At 52.2% G+C, this 17,225-nt stretch overlaps 1 protein-coding gene across 5 annotated transcripts in view; it reads right to left on the reverse strand.

The window, feature by feature from the left end:
• CERKL (CERK like autophagy regulator) overlaps window positions 1-17,225 on the reverse strand; it is a 141,253-nt gene that overhangs the window by 96,240 nt on the left and 27,788 nt on the right. The window contains exon 1 of one of the 5 annotated variants that reach the window (XM_075933748.2): window positions 15,393-15,949. The exons of the other annotated variants lie outside the window; for them this stretch is intronic. The gene's annotated coding sequence lies outside the window, so the exon portion shown is untranslated. Of the gene's footprint in view, window positions 1-15,392; window positions 15,950-17,225 lie in introns of those variants that run through there. 5 annotated transcript variants of the gene reach the window in all.

Here is a 17,225-nt window from a genome sequence, read left to right on the forward strand (position 1 = left end):
ATAAGCAGGTGTTCAGTAACTGACATGGTGATAATATATATGACATGTTCCAATGAGTTACAAAATGTAATATAAAAGTTGACCCTGTAATATATTGAGGACCTCCTACAGAAAAAACAAACATAACTGACCATACCCAATACACATATATTCATATGTCAGATACTTAAAAACAAAATAGCTAATCCAAAAAGTAGTTCCCATGACTATTCACGTACATTCTAACATGGTTAAATCTCAGTAATCAACACTACCCTTCCTCTTAAGTAATCTGCTTCTCTCTCTCTTTTTTTTTTGTTCATTTACAATCCTAGTTCCTAATCCTGTAATTTCATCTACATTGGCCGAGCCATGTGCCTGTTCAAAATTATACATAGTGGGGAGGTGAGCGATGGCATAAATAGTATCATACTGCCTGAGAAAGACAGACAAAAAGAAAGAACTGTTATCCCATGGACCATGCTGATTAAATTCTTCAGAAAGGGCAAGCAGTCAGGGAGTCAGAAGCACACCTTAGGTAAATTACTGCACATTTCCCATCAGCCCATGAGAAGGAAGACTAGCAAAGGACATCAAGGATAAGGTAGTGTTATTGTGATGTTGAACAAGACTCCATTTAGTCTGGTTTGAAGATAAATGCCATCCTGCTGTGCTTAAAATGCATTAAGTGGTAATGAAAGGTAAATGTAAAAGAGAACATGGGCTAAGACACATCCCTGATACTGTTAACATTGTAGGCATTTGATTGTGTTTTTCTACTAGGGATGTCAATGTGTAGTTGACTACATTATTAACAAATAAGCCTGGCCTTATTGATGAATTCAACCAGCTACATACACTCCCCTCCCATTGATGCCTAGGTACCAGAGGCAGTGGAGGGAGGAGAGGTGGGAGCCAGTGCCCTCCATGGGGAGCCGCCTGCCCCCCTTCACCTCTGTACTACTGCCCCTGATAGAGAGGCAACAGTGTGCAGGGTGAGGGGAACAGGCAGGGGCTGGCACATGCAGGAAGTCGGCTTTCAAGCCAGCTATCCACACATATCAGCTCCCATGGAGCTGCTTCCCCCCCCCCCCCCCCACACACACACACACTGCTGCCTCTCTATAACAGGCCCCAGCGCAGGTTGGGGGGGGGGTAGGTGGAAGCCAAGACATTCATGCCAGCTCCATAGAGCTGCCTGCCCAACCTCCTTACTGCCACCCACAGAGGCAGCAGAGAACAAGGGAGGCAGGAGCCAGTGCTTAGGGGAAGCTGGCTCAGTGGGCAGGGTGTGGCTACCAATAACACAGGTTTTGGGAGCTCCTTGTTCAGGAGGGAGGCAGGCTGGTCACCTTCAGTGGTGGTAAGGGGAAGACTGCCACCCAGTTGATGGGTGGGGGGAGGGGCGCAGGCCCACCCACTCCACTGCACCCCGGGCCCTGGATGCAGCAGGGCCACTGCTGCTGGCTCAGCAGGGGCTCCAGCCCGCAACGTGCTGGCCTAGGGCTTTTGCCAGCCCATGCTACTCCCTGGGCCACTTCCTGTTTCCCCCTCAGCAGGTCAGTCTCCAGCAGGTCAGTCGGGGAGTTGAGAGCAGGGTCGTCCCAGCAGGGCCTCGGTGGCCCAACCCAGGCCTCAGCAGCTTGCTGGTCTTCAGCTTCCAGCTGGTCCTCAAGGTCCCAGGGTTCAGGCAGGCATCGAAGTGCGAGCAGGTCTTCCTGGTCCAGCAGGTCCCCTGGTTCGGGCAGGTCCTCTGGGACCCCGGGTACTGGCGGGGCCTCTGGTTCCTCCAGGTCAAGGAGTGGCTCTGCTGGCAGGCCCAGCCAGGCCTCTGCAGCCCAGGCCGGGAGGTCTTCGCTGGCCTCAGAAGAGGAGACCATGGGAGGCCCAAGCCAGGTCTCAGCCTCGTCAGCAGGGAGCTCTGGGTAGGCCTCTGTCTCCCTCAGAGGCTGGGCCCTGACTTACCTCCCTGGCGGGGTTCTTATAGCCCTAGCCATGCCCCCTGGCTTCCAGTCAGGTGGTGAGAGGGGCTAGGCTGGGCCCAAAATGGCTCCTGGAGGGGTTCCTTCACCTCCAGCTCAGTGGGCAGCCACTCCGCCCCACTACACCCACAAGCACTAGTTCCATGGCACTACCTGCTCCCCCGACTGCGATACTGCCTCTATCAGAGGTAGCAGTGCGGGGACAGGCAGAGAAGGTTGCTGTGGAGCAGACTTTGTCCATGGTGGACCTAGGCTCACTGTAGACAGGGCTATTCTGTGAGATGCCGGTGCAGCCTCTGTCCATGGTGAGCTCGGGTCCCCTGCAGACAAGGACTGTTGCCGCAGAGCAGCCTGTGTCCATGGTGGGCCTAGGCTTGCTGTGGACAGAGGCTGCTCCATGGGATGCCATCACAGTCTCTGTCTGCGGGGAGCTCAGGACCCCGCAGACAGGGGCTGCTGCTGCCCCATACTGCTGCCTCTGTATCACAGGCAGCAGTGCAGGGTGGCATGGGGCTCCATGGGAATAGAGCCAAGAGTGCACTGGCTGCCACCTCCACCCCCAGCAAGGATCAAATAATCACGTAACCGCTAAGACTTGATGTGATTACATGATTATTAATTTAATTGATATCTAACATCCTTATTTCATATACAACAGTTTGGAGAGTTCATCAGCTAATTCCATGAAGACAAGCGCTCATGCAAATCAGCATGTTCAGTGGGTCTGGTACACATAGTGAAGCAAGGCCTGGAAACACCTGAGGTGAAGTCTGACATGCTGAATCACGTATCACACTAGGCCAGGGGTGGGCAAGATTTGGCCCATGGGTCAAATCTGGCCCACCAAGCCATTTGTTCTGGCCCACTGCCCGCCCTACCACACCCTTGCCCCCAGGCCAATTGAAACCCAGTGCAGGGGAGTTCACAAAGTTTCCCACTCCTGTCAGGGGCGCACAGCACCAGAGGGAACCACCAACTTTTCAAAATGGCTGGTGATTCCCTGTAGGTGTACGTTCCAGTAGGGCAGGTGCGGGAGACTTCATATGCTCCCTTGCCTCCAGGCCAATTGGGGCCTGAGAGCAAGGCAGTGTGTGAAGTCGTCTCACTTCCTGCTAGGGTTGTGTAGCACCAGAGAGAACTGCTGGCTGTTCAAAATGATTGGTGCTTTCCTCTAGGCATTTCATGCCCCAGCTGGGCGAGGTGGCAGGGGGAGTGACCTCGTGTGCTCCCCTCTCCCCAGACCAATCAGTATTTAGGGGTGGGGGAGCATGCAAAGTCTCCTTCCCCCACCAGAGTTGTGTGGCTCCAAAGGGAACCACAGGCTGTTCAAAATAGCTTCCCTCTGGGTGCCATGAACTCCAGGTAGGGTGAGGTGGGGATATACTTCCTGTGCTACTCCGACCCACTGGGCAGCACACAAAGTCTTCTCCCCCCCCAGGTACATGGTGCCTAGAGGGAACCACCCCTTCTGCCCGAGGCACTGCCCTTTCCAGGGCCAGCCTTCAACTACTACCAATATTGGTGAAGTGGCCCCACCACAAAAATTATTGCCCAGGCCTGCTCTGGGAGTTGGGGACAATAAGTGCACTATTGCTCTCAGTGTGGACTTGAGGATTTTAAAAAAGTGAGTAATGACTGAAACCTGTCCTTTAGATGGTAAGTAAGGGTTGTCATGGCATCAAGATCTGTCCCAGTAAAATTTATTTGCTGGAATGAAGTAATATTGATGTCTCCAGATTCTATTTCATACCCAGATAAGAGAAAGTGGAGGTTACTCACCTTGTGCAGTAACTGACCCTCTTTGAGATGAGTGTCCCTGTGGGCATTCCAGTGCTTGGAACCAGAACTTTTCAGCAGCAGTCCTCCCCCCAATGGCGTCGAGCCCGCACCGTAGCAAACATGGCAACGCGCGCACGCTGTCAACCACTCATCTGTTCCTTTTCTACCATGGAGAGATGTTACACCTCCGAAGCAGAGGGGAGGAGGGCAGGTCATGGAGCGCTGACAGGGACATCCATCTCAGACCAGCGGCCCTGGACTGTTAGCATCCCCATGTGAGCACCCCAACTGGTGAGAGAAGCGTCTGTCGTTATCTGCCTCGATGTTTGGAGGTGGTGGAAGGGGGTTCCTGTCAAGAGGTTTTCCGGTTCAGTCCACCACCGACAAGATTCTTTGACATATTGCGGTAAGACTACTTTGTGGATGCTGTGCCTTACAGGGATGTAAACGGTGGTAGCTGCCATGTGACCCAACAGTTGCAGACAGATGCACATGGGAAGCGTCGATTACAACATTGTGTCTATTATGTCCTGGATCACGTGGAAACGTTTCACAGGTACGTAGATCCATGCTGACACTGAGTTGATTCGGGCTCCTTGAGTGGGTTCTAACAGCCATTTTGGAATGTTTACAATGAGACAGATTCAAACATTCATCTCGTAACGGACAGCATGCTGTGCGTCTCTGAACAAGTATGACCTCGAAGGAGATAATCGTCCAGATAGGGGAATATCATAACCCCCATTCTGCGCAGATGGGCTACAACTACTGCCAAGGTTTTAGAGAACACCCTGGGAGCTGATACAAGGCCGAAAGGCAATACTCTGTACTGGAAATGTTCGTCTCCTACTACAAACCAAAGAAAACGTCTGTGTGTCACATGTATGGTAATGTGGAAATATGCGTCCTGTAAGTCGAGGACCGCAAACCAGTCTCCCTTGTTTAATGATGGTATAATTTTGGTCAGCGTGACCATCTTGAAACGTTGTTTTCAAATGTGTTGATTCAGGCCTCTCAGATCCAGGATAGGTCTCCATCTTTTGGACTTTTTGGGAATGAGGAAGTATTGAGAATAAACCCCTTTTCCTCAAAACTTGGTGGGTACTTTTTCTATCACCCCAATAGCCAGGAGGCGGTGGACTTCCTACTGTAATAGGTTCCCATGAGATGAGTCCCTGAAAAGGGATGAGGTGGGTGGGGTAGTTGGAAGTATGGAGACAAATGGGATAGTGAGACCTGAGGTTATTATTTCCAAAACCCACTGGTCTGAGGTGATGTTGGTCCATTGATGGTAATATGGCCTCAACCGATGGTGGAATATGGGAGAGAGATCTTTCTTCATGCTGACAAGTGGAGATGTGTGTGTATCCTTGACTAGGGAGTCAAATTTGCTGTTTTGAATTAAGTCAGGTTGACTAACGGTTTGGCTGAGGACGTCTGTGTTGTGGCCGTCGCCTGAATCACAGTTGATCAAAATGACGCTGTTTGAAGGGAGTATAATCATACCTCCTTTGGAAGGTGTAATAACATTTCCGTTTGAAGGGGGGTATATACATCCCTAAGGTGCAAAGAGTAGTCCGCGAGTTTTCCCTGAGTGGAGGACCTCATCCGTGTTAGCCGCAAACAGCTTGTGTGTGTCGAATGGGAGATCTTCGACTTTACTCTGGAGCTCTTTTGGAGCTCCAGCTGAGAGGAGCCATGACGATCTGTGCATAGTGATGCCCGTAGCTGTAGTGTGCGAAGCTGTATCAGCAATGTCGATGGCAATTTGAAGTGACACCCTACACGCAGCGTATCCCTCTTGAACCACTGATTTTAGTAGCCGTCTTTTAGCGTCGGGAAGATGCTGCATGAGCTCTAGTAACTTTGAATAATCATCAAAGTTATGATTTGAGAGGAGTGAAGCATAATTAGCCATACACAGTAGTAATGTTGAGGATGAATAAGTTTTCCTCCCAAAGATATTCAGCTTCCTGGTGTCTTTGTCCAGAAGAAAACTCCTAAATTTAGGCTCTTTGTTTCTGTGCTGGATGGCGTCGACCACCAGTGAATTGGGTTGAGGGTGGTTAACAAGAATTCTAAACCTTTGGAAGGGACAAAATATTTTTTGTCCGCCTTCTTACTTGTTGGTGGAATGGATGTTGGGGTCTGCCAAATCTCCTGTGCAGCCTCCATAATCACGTCGTCAATGGGGAGTGCAATTTTGCACCATTGCTGGGGATGTACGTTTTTTAGCAGCTTGTGTTGTTTTGCTTGGACTGCGCCCAGTTGTACCTCCTGGCTCTCCGCCACGTTTGGACAGGTCCTGAAATTGTTTCAGGTCATCAGGCAGTGAAACGTCACCTGGGGTCGCTGCCTCATCTGGTGACGATGATGATGACGGTATGTTAGGCGATGTGTCAGGCTCTGGTTCAGACAACTGACCTTCCTCCAGTTCTGATTGCTCCAACTGAACTGTTGGACCCTCTGGAGGAGGAGGGAGTGATACGGGTGAACGTTGTCGAGATTCTGGAAGCAGAGAATGAGGGCTAATGGCGACAATAACATGGCAATCTCTGGTAAGAATGTGACCTGCGATGGTGAGTAGGGATATAGCGATAGGACTTATGATAGTGGCCATAATATCATTCAGATCATTCAGGTCATAATATCATTCAGGTCATAATATCATTCAGGTAGGAAATGATTGTCTAGATGATAGGACACCGTTGTGCCTAATATAGTAGCCACAACGTGGTGAACGGACAGGTGAACATGGGTGGCGCAAAGGAGATTGGGACAGAGAATGTCTTGGTTGATCATAGATAGATTCTCTACAATACCGGTGGTAAGGAGGAGGGGCTTTGTTGAGATCAGTCTCTCTGCTCTGTGTGATAAGCAGTAGGTATCGGAAACCAAGGCCATGGCGATGGTGACAGTTCCGCAGAAAAAGACAGGGAGGACGACCATGGAATAATATGAAATTTTGAAGTAGCTTTTCTCGGTGCCATAGTGCTGTCCGCCTATTTTGGAGGAGATCCTGGTTGTGGGTCTTCCAGTGCCGAGGAAGACATGGGTGCCAATGTAGCAGGGAGGGTCTGCATAGGTGCCAGTGCCAGCAGGATCAGTGCCGATGTGGCAGGGGTAGAGGACATCGGTGCCGAGACTGCTAGTACCTGTGGTCTAATCTCCCTTGAGTGACCTTCTGGTTCTGATGGTGCTGGGGATGGTTGTTGTCTCAGTGCCACACCGGTCGATTTTTAGTGCTTGAAGAATGTTGGGCGCTGGAAGTGGACATGCCAGACATACCCGGCTTATCTCCTGCACTCACTCTATTACTTGGAGCGGCTGGCAGGGATCATGCTGGGGAAGCTCTTGTTTTCTTTAAAGAGGCAGCCCCGGGTGAAGAAGCATGCCATTTTTCTACAGGGCATTTAATGGTAGCAGTTTCAGGAGTGTCAGAAGGCATCAAAGCCTTACAAAAAAGAATAATTTTTAGATGCATTTCGCAAACTTTCCATGCTCTGGCAGTCAGCTTACAGCAATGGGTGCATTTCTGAGGAACATGCGCCTCACCCAAACATCTAATGCAAGCTGCATGGCCATCGGAAGCAGGCATTGCCTCACAGCAAACAGAGCATTTTTTAAAGCCTGGAGAGCCAGGCATTGTTGTTTACTTTCTGTGCTCGTAGTCTTTGTTAGTTTGGTTGTTTTTTAAGCAGCTAGACTGAAACAACTAACCACTTCAGCGAATATAACTAACTTTTTTTTATTTTGTAGAAAAAACTAAGTAACTAATCAACTAGAAGAAAAATCAAACTACTAACTGCTAATATTTTGCAACTATTCACAGGAATTTAGATGAAGAAGCTGCGAGAAGTGGGAGCTCCATCCACGACCGAGAGTGGTTGAGGGGAACGGGACACAGTTGGACTGCGCGCGTCAAACGAAAGGCATGGATGGCACGTAGTGCGGCCGGCACATGAGCGGTCCAGCCGAATACGGCTATGACAAGCCTCCGATCCGCAGCACTGGGACCAGCCCAACACCAGAAGTGGAGCACCAGAAGTGGACTACTCGAAGAAGAACCATGGTTGTCTGGGCCAGACCAGAGCTAAGACAATCACTCTGGCTTTGTGCTGTTTTATTTTCTGTATGACTCTGCTCAGTAATGGAAGGGGACAGCATATAGAAGACTGTGAGACCAGCTGATCATCATGGCATCCCCCATTGAACCCTCACCGAGCCCCACTCTGGAACAAATGTTGAGGCATTTGGCATTTAGTGATGTTGTGAAGAATTCTATTTACACAAAGCCCCACTTGAGGAAGAGGGAACGTAGGGCTTGAGGATGTATTTCCCATTCGTATTTCTAGTGAAAGGTGTGGCATAGGTGGTCCACAATGATGTTTTGGTTGCCTGGAAGGTATACTGCTGATAGGGTGAGGTAATGTTGAATACATCACTGCCACCGTATTATGGTTTCTCTACAGAGGGGATATGATCTGGCTCCACCCTTGTGGTCTACGTAAAACATACATGCAGTGTTGTTCGGGAGTATTCTCCCAGACTTGCCCCTGAATCAATGATAGGAAGTGTTTGCATGCTTTTCTCACGGCTCCAAGTTCTAAGATGTTGATTTGCACAGTGGATTCTGTTGTCGACCATTGACCCTGGGTACTGTGGTGGCCAGTGTGCACACCCCATCCCTCTAGTGAGGCACCCATGGTTATGGTTATGTAAGGGGGTTCCCGCTGGAAGGGGACACCAGAACATAGGTTATGTCCATGGAGCCACCATAGGAGCGATTCTTTGACTCACTTTGTGGGGCTGAGAATTTTTTGTATCTGTTCCCGGTGTGATTGACAATATGTATGGAGCCACAACTGCAGGCGTCTCATTCACAGTTTGGCATGGGGAACCACATATGTGGTTGCTGATACATGGCCCAGCAGTTGCAGGCACTGGCTGGCGGACACTGTTAGGCTGTCTACGACTGTCTTCGCTAACGTGGAGAGTTTGGAACCTCTGCACAGGAAGTCATGCCTGTGTATTTTTGCAGTCCAGCGTGGCTCCTATGAACTCCCACTCTTGGAATGGAATGAGGTGTGACTTCTGTGCATTTATTTGAAGACCTAGAAAATTGAAAATATGTACAGGCAGTCCCCGGGTTACGTACAAGATAGGGACTGTAGGTTTGTTCTTAAGTTGAATTTGTATGTAAGTTGGAACTGGTAAATATTGTAGGGGAAACTCTAGCCAAACATTTCTCCAGAGCTCAGTTTTATTCTCCCACACCTCACTTCCCTCAGTCCCTTATTCTCAAGCTGAGGTGTCTGCTGAGAAAAGCTGCTCCGCGTCTCCCTGGTCTGCTGGGGGGGGGGGGCGCTAGCTTTGCGTCTCCCTGGTCTGCTGGGGGGAAGCAGCTAGTGCGGGGTTGCCTCACCCCATTTGTAAGTAGGGATCCGATGTAAGTCGGATTCATGTAACCCGGATCCATGTAACCGCCTGTATTGTCTCTGCTGTGGACCAGATTGCCTTGTACTCCGATCGTGCCACGATTAGGCAGTCATCTAGGTATGGGAAGATGTTTATGCCTTGTTTTCTGAGATGGGCGACCTCACTGGCTAGTATTTTGGGAAAAAACAACTCTTGGTGCCGTGGACAGGTCGAAACGAAGGACCCGGTACTGGTAGTATTTGTCCTTTAATGTGAATCTCAGAAATTTTCTGTGTGATAGCCGGTTTAACATGTGAAAGTATGTGTCCTGGAGGTTGAGGGACAACATCCAATTTCCCCTATTCCAAAGACAGAATTATCTTTGCTAACATTACTATAGTGAATCTTTGGGTTTTTTTAGAAATTTGTTTAGTCTGTATAAGTCCAGAATAGGCTTCCAAACCCCTGATTTTTTTTTTTTTTTTTTTTGAGTAAAATCTTTCCTCTGTGATGAGCTCGTATTATTTCTATTATTCCCAGTTGGAGCAGTCTGTTTACCTCCTGTTGTAGCGGGGGCTCATGACAAGAGTCCCTCAAGAGGGACAGGGAAGGGGTTTGTGTTGGAAGGAATCTGGTGAACAGTATGGTGAGGCCTTTCTGTATTACCTCTAAAGCCCACTTCTGCCATAATCTTAGCCCACAATTGGTAACAAGGTTGCAGACAGTATCGGAAAGTTGCATAGGAAAATGACGTCAAACCCTAGACCAGATCTTCAAAAGGCTTGACAGCCATTGGTTACGTGAGACGTGGTTAGCTGATCCTGTGTCTGCTTACGTTTTTGTTGCCTTTGCCTCCTCCTGAAGTCATAGCTTCTCTGGGGCGCAAAAGATGACGATGCTCTGACCCGTTGCGTATATTGCCTGTTTAGCCTCTTCCTGGATTGGGAAACATACATGCCCAGGGTCTTCAAGGTCACTTGGGAATCTTCAAGGTCGAAAGGGAGGCATCTGTTGTTGTGGAAAAAAAATGTTTTGGCCCTCAAAAGAAAGATCATTGATGTTATTTTGTATAGGGACTCTTCAGCGCCCTCTGCCGATGGTGAAGAGTACTTACTTTTTGTGGTCTTTTTGGCGGGGGTGTTTCTGGGAACTAAGGGGTCTTGGTCAGAAACCACCATTGGTGAAGTGTTCATCGGAGAGGCTTGAAGTGCCAGTTTGAGGCTTGAAGTGCGAGTTTGGAGGCTGGTCTCTCCATTTTGTCCATAGTGAGGAGTTTTAACTGCAGATCCCTCAGCTTCAGAGATCTGTCAGAGCTTTTTGCAGTGGTGGCAGCTCTTGGACGAATAGTTTTGGCCTAGGCATCAGATGCATTGGGCATGTCTGTGTGAAATGGGTAAGAACATGCGGCACATCAGGCACTGTTTAAATCCCAGTGAACCTCGAACAACCTACTGAACCAAAAAGAACTTATTTAACAACTAATGCTAACTACTTGAGGTGGTAAACCATGATGAGAACTATCTAACAATACTAAGTAAATTTTGAATAATGCACGGAATACTGCTGTGTTCTGACTAAACCGGGAGTGGTTGAGAAGGAACTGATGGGTGGTTGACAGCACACGTGTGTCGGCATGTTTGCTACAGCATGGGTGGTGTTGCATATGCGTGCCGCCACCAAGGGGAAGGGGGGGACTGATGCTGAAAAGTTCCAGTTCGAGGTGCTGGCGCATCAAGACACCTACAGTGGAGCACCAACAGGGACACTCCTTGAAGAACAACAGAATGATCTAACAGATGCAATTCTGAATGTACTCCTTCATTTTCATCAGACCAGCCAGTCATTCAGGCATGGAGATCCATTTATTCAGGTATGGATATATTTAGATGCCAGAGATGGGTCATTCCACTGTAACACATTTGGTGAACAACCTCAAGACAGAGGATAGACCAAAACATAGTACTGTGTATTGGTAGTGTGTGTTCCCAGCTATAAATTACAGATATTTTCTGTGGCCAAGACGTAGTTAGGCGATAGTAATACCTCCTGTTAATCAAGGTCAGAGAACCAATGTCCAGGGACAAGATGACAAAAAGGTAGCCATCCTGAATTTGATTTTCTTCACAGTGTTCTCAAGTACAGACTGGGTCTTAACCCACCTCTTTTGGGGGAATCAGAAAACAACAAGAATAAAGGCCTTTCCCTGAGTGTTAAGGAACTTATTCTACAGCTCAATTCTAGGGGAGAACATACTTTCTGAAGTAATAAAATATTTTGAGATGGTTCTCTAAATAGAGAGGGGGAGATAGTTGAGTTAAGAGGGAAGTAAACTGGATTATATATCCTTCCTTACATTGCTGAGGACACACCGATCTGACCTTATCTCAGTCCAAGCACTGAGAAAAAGAAACAGGCAGCTTCTAAAAGATACAGGGTCTAGGATATCTGCCCTAAATGGTACACTGTCCTTAATGGTAGCATCCAAATGATTCCCTTAGTGTAGTGGAAGTCTAGTAAGAAGGCCCAGCAGCCAATGTAGGTGAAGGCCAACATATGGGAGGTTTGGACTGCTTGGAAGTCTCTTAGATGTGCCTCCTCTGTGTCATGAAAACATAGATTCCCAGTGAGCGCAGAGTCACATGACATTCACATGTTATTGATTATTTTACAATTTAAAGCCTTCAAAAATCTTAAGTTGTGTTTTGCAGTTCTTTGGACAATGCCACAAGCCTGCAGCCAGGAACAATGTCTCATTGAAATCACTGTGACCAGACAGAATCAGACAGTACAGAATGAATCAGTGGCTTTTTAAAGAGATGTACAAGCTATAAAATCTCGCTCAGGTCACTGTTGCCAAGAACTGGTTCCTACCGTCTTCTGGCTACTTGTCAACAAACTTTGCTATGAAAGTCTTTGAGGGGGTTCACTCACCACCACAGCACCTCCTGCCATCTGTCTTAGGAATTAGCTCCTTCTGCCCTCTTTCTCGGCCACCTGCCCCGCACTCTGGGGGAAGTGCCTTTTGATATGGCCCCCCGCATGGCAACGGAAGCACCATTTGTGCCTCCCCTGGGTCCTGGCCCTCCGCCAGGCCTTTTGTGGCTTAGCCCCTCCTTTTGAGCTAGCAAGGGCCCTGCAAGTCCCCCGGTGCACTCCCTCTTCAGGTGCCCAGGCTCCCCACAGGCCCAACACCTTCATGAACCCCCTGTTGCCTTCCCGGGGGGGCACTCCCAATATCCATCTTATCTGGGTGGGGCCTTCCTGCCCCGACCCAGTAGCAGCACTCCCTCACCCTGTGGCCCCGGTTTCCGCAGGAAAAAGAAGTTTTAAGTCTAGGCCTTGGCTCCCAGCTCTTGGTGCCTGTGTGTCCCCAGAATCTGGGTGCCCACTCTTGCAGCAGCCCAACCGGCGCCTTCTGCTGTTCAGCAGGCTGGGCCACTCAAACATCCATTCCGTTTTCCAATGTCCCGAGTCCAAACCAGCCCCCATGGTCTCAGGGCGGTAGGCCCAATGGCCCGAGTTCACCTAAGTAACCGCCTTGTATCGGGTGGGGGGGGGGGAACCACACATGCCCACATTCTCCACCATCTGCGAGGGGGTTCACTCACCACCACAGCACCCCCTGCCATCTGTCCTAGGAATTAGCTCCTTCTGGCCGGCTGGGTGCCTTCCCTCGGGTGCTATCTCCCCTCTTTCCTCCAGGCCACGGTGTCCTCTTCAGGACACTGCCCTCCAGCAATGCCCACGTCAGTCTCTGAGCCCCCCTTCCGGGGGTGGTTGTTCCTTCAGCGGGCTGTGCTTCAGGCCCTGCAGTCTGGGGGTTTGCTTGGTAAGAGCTCCCCTAACCCTGCCTCCCCAGCCCTGCCCTAGCTCCAGGGAGCCTCCTACTCCCCCAGCAGCCAGGCTCTCACTGCCCTCCTCCAGAAGCAGCAGCCCATCCTCTTATATGGTTCACAGCTGGGCCCTAATCAGCTAACGTGGCCTCAGCTGGGGCTAAACTCCCAGGCCCTGCTCCGGGCTGGGGTTTGCCCCTAAAGGGCCAGTGCAGGGCAAGCGCCCTGTAACAAAGTCCAATTAATAAATGTATTTGGACAGTAAAGTTTGGTAATCTGCAATCCTCATTTGTAGGTTTGCAATGGTCACTTTTCCTGACCAAATGTTGAGACTTTTTTGGTCCTTATCCTTTAAAGTAGCCTTGAGTTGAGATTTGACTCAAGTGTTCATTAACTGCAAGAATTACTGAAGAGTCTGGGGCAGAGTGAATGAAAAAATTATCAAATTCCTGCTGAGGAACAAGATATTGCCTCTCATCCATTTGTTTGACAATAGGTGATATGGAAGCTGGAGTCTGCCAAAGATTTTTGGCCAATCTCAGAAGGCCTCATTAATTGGAAGGGTACTCTTCCAGAGGACTGGAGTAGGGATGTAAGCAACTAGTCGACTACCCAACAAGCATAGGCTTATCAGGTAGTTGCGTCACGACTCAACTAGTTGCCCTCTCCCCACCCCCCCCCCCCCCCCCGCCCAACCTTGCTGCCTCTGTATCAGAGGCAACAAGGGAGGAGCAGGAGCCAGTGCTGGGGGGAGCCAGTTTAAAAGCTGGTTTCTCCCCAACACGGTCTCCATGGTGGGGGGGGGGAGGAGAGGCAAAGGCACAGCGGGGAAATGGCTCGAGCTGGGACTCAAGTGGGGTCCTGACTGCAGTACTTCTGCCTTTTAAATGTAGCAAATTGCATTTCAAAGGCAGAGGCACAGCTGGGATAGTGAGCACCCTACCTCCCCCTTATCAACGAATTGAGTAGTTGATGGAAATGCAAAATACTTCTGTAACAACCACTTTCAAGCAGGTGCTCTGAAAAAGTGGGAGGAACCAAGCTAACTCTCCCACAGAACGTGTGATGGAATTCAATACAGGTTGGACCACACTGGTCTGGCACCCTCAGGACCTGAGCAGCCCCAAACCAGGGAGTTTGCCAGGCCAGGGGAGGTCAGTGCTCCCCTGCTGACTGCCCCACCACAGGCTCCCAAGACTGGGACTCCTACCCTGCTGTCAGTACTGTCACTGGGGGTTCCCCAGCCAGGGCTCCCCAACCACCAGGCCCTGTTGTCACCAGGGAGTTCCTGGTCTGGGGCTGGCCAGCTGCCTGGCCCACTGCTGCTGGGGGTTCCTTGGGTCCTCCGGCTGGGGCCACCTGGCAAGTACTGCTCTCTCCATGGGTTTCCCAAGATTCCCCAGCTCTCTGCTTGCTGCCTGGCCCAGCTGACACCAGGGGTTCTCTGATCAGTATGGGTTCCCCATTCATCACCTGGTCCCACTGATGCCGGGGTTTCTACAGCTGGTGCGGGACTCCTCACCCCACCTGGGGCCACTGATGTTGGGGGTTCCCCAGTTGCCACCTAGACCAGCCACTGCTGGTCCAGCCAGAGCTCCCCACTCCTGTGTTCTCCCAGATGACTGCCACTCTCCACATCCAGGCTCTTTGGTCCAGCAACATCCGTGACCCTGCCAGACCACAGATGTTGTGAGATCAGAGAATCCCAGATTTGGGAGTGTAGCGGGTGGCTCTGGCCGCCACGTCGCCTTTTAGGTCACTGCCCTCTGGCAGTGACAACCATAGCCTCTAAGCTTTCCCCTTGCAAGGGATGATGGGTTTGTGATAGGCCGGTAGGCCCTCAGGAGGCGGCTCCTCCGCCTCCAGCACAGTGGGAGACATGCCTGCCTCCCTGCGTTACCGCGCCTTAAACTAGTAGGCGAGTCTCTCCCCAGCCTTCCTTCAGGTCCGGGCCATAGTCAGTCTATTATTGCACAGGTCAGGGCCGGGCACCCAGTCTAGTCCTGCCCCTTTTAGGGGTCCCGCCCGACGCACGGTCAGTCTCAGCCGCACCGTAGGTAAACCCGCGCCCTCGAGCAGGGCGGGCCACAAACACAGTCTATTAGGCCAGGCCCTCAAGCTGGGCGGCCCAGCCAACCCCACATTCGTCGGAGCTCCTCATTCAGGAGCGGGCCCGGTAGGGAATCGGCAGCCACGGTGAGGGGGGAGACTGCCACCCAGTTCGGGGTGGCAGGGGGGGCGCAGGCCCACCCACCTCACTGCGCCCTGGCCCAGGGGCCCTGAATACAGCCGGGCAGCTGCGACTGGCTCAGCAGGGCTCCAGCCCGTAACTTGCTGGCCGCGGGCGGCTCCCCGCCAAGCTACCCCCTGAGCCACTTCTCATCTCCCCCTTCCCCGGTACCTGTAGCTCCAGCAGGTCCATCGTGGAGTCGAGGTCGGTGTCGTCCCAGCAGGGTCCAGGCAGCCCAATCCAGGGGTCAAGAGGTTGGAGCTCTGTAGCGTCCCGCAGGCTCGTCCGGCCCCGGCGTTCCAGTACCCATCGGGGGTCCAGCCGGTCCAGTGGTTCGGGCCAGTCCTCTGGGTCCTCGGGTTGTTCTGCTGGCTGGCGTGGAAAGGCCTCAGAAGTCCTGGCAGGGAAGCCTTGGCTGGCCTCCAGGGAGGCAGCTGAGGATGGCCTAGCCCAGGTCTTAGCCTCCCCAGGCAGGAGCTCTGGACAGGCCTCTGGCTCCTTCGGAGGCTGCGCTCTGACTGAGCTCCCAGGCAGCATTCTTATAGTCCTAGTCCCGCCCTTTGACTTCCGGTCAGGTGAGGGGGCGGGGCTAGGCTGGGCCCAAAATGGCTCCCAGAGGGGTTTCTCTGCCTCCGGCTCCATGGGTGCCCATTCTTTACCCCCCACTCCACTCTTGAGAGGGAGGAGAGGCAGCAGGCTGCAGGGGCTGCCCTCTTCCTTCTCCCCCCCGCTGGTTCCTGGTTCCTGCTCCTGCACCAGCCGGAGCCCTCCCCACCCACCCAGCCGCCTGCCTGCTCCTCCTGGAGAACGCTGCTGCTGCTGCTGCTCTGGCCTACCACCACAACCACCTGCTGCTGTAGCTGCCACTACTGCCTGTGGGGAGAGGGAGGGCCTGCTGGCTACCCCCCTCTCCCCTCCCCTGCTCCAGAGGAAGAGGACTCCATTGCCAGCACCCACCACCTGGAGGCCCTCCTCACCTGGCGGCTGCTGCTGCCACCCTACCGCCTGCACCCCACCGAGAGGAAGAGGATAAGATCACCATTTGGACTGTGGAGGGGGTTTGTCTTTAAGAACTGAGTTTTTTCCACCTGCTCTCGGGGTGGTGGTGGACTGAGACACTGAGAGGGAGGCTGGGGGAGAGACGCAGAGCTCTCTGTTGCTCAGTGGGGAGGAGTCACCAACTCCTGCCCACCCTCCCGTTTGCCATCTGTACCTCTTTCCACCCACTCCCCAAGATGGAGGAGACCCCCGTCCCTGCTGGTCCTTCGATTCCACCACCACCACAGACCCAAGTAACCGCTGCAGCTGACCTCCCGACCCCCGGCCCGAACTCCACTGCTGCCACAGCCGTTGCCCCCATGATACGGGTGGATCTCTTGCCTCGGCAGGCAAGAAAGGCCAGGGAGCCAAGAAGGGCAAAGGCCCAGCCCGGAAAGCCAACCCCTCCGTGGCTGAGGCCATCCCGCCCGCTGCAGCCCCGACATCCGCTGCAGCCCCTCCCCTCCCTGCTGTTCCCCCCACCGGCTCTGGGGGTAATCCACCTACGGCCCCCCAGAGCGTACGCCCAGGTGGCCGCTGCCGCCTCCCCACATGCCGGGTCATCTGCCCCGACTGCCGCCTCCAGCTCCATCCCTGGTGGCTGAGGCCCCTTTCCCACCATGACCAGGAGGCACGGCATCCATTGCCTCCTGGTAGCCAGCTCGCCCCACATGGAAACGTACGTGCGGGCGTTGGCAAGGGTGGTGGGGGCCTCGGCCGTGGTGGCGGCCTCCAAAATGTATGGCAAGGCGGTGTTCTTCCTTGCCTCGGAGGCCGCCGCCCAGGAGGCAGTGGAGAGGGGCCTGGCGGTGGGAGGCGTGCATGTGCCCCTCGAACCACTGCAGGACCTGGGCATACGGGTGGCCTCATCTCTGTCCCACCCTTCCTCCCTAATGCCGCCCTACTACCTTCCCTCTCTACCCTGGGGAAACCGATTTCAACCATCAGCCCTCTCCCGCTGGGCTG

This window comes from Pelodiscus sinensis, chromosome 7 (assembly GCF_052426305.1).
Source record: "Pelodiscus sinensis isolate ZL-2025 chromosome 7, ASM5242630v1, whole genome shotgun sequence".
Classification (NCBI taxonomy): domain Eukaryota; kingdom Metazoa; phylum Chordata; order Testudines; family Trionychidae; genus Pelodiscus; species Pelodiscus sinensis.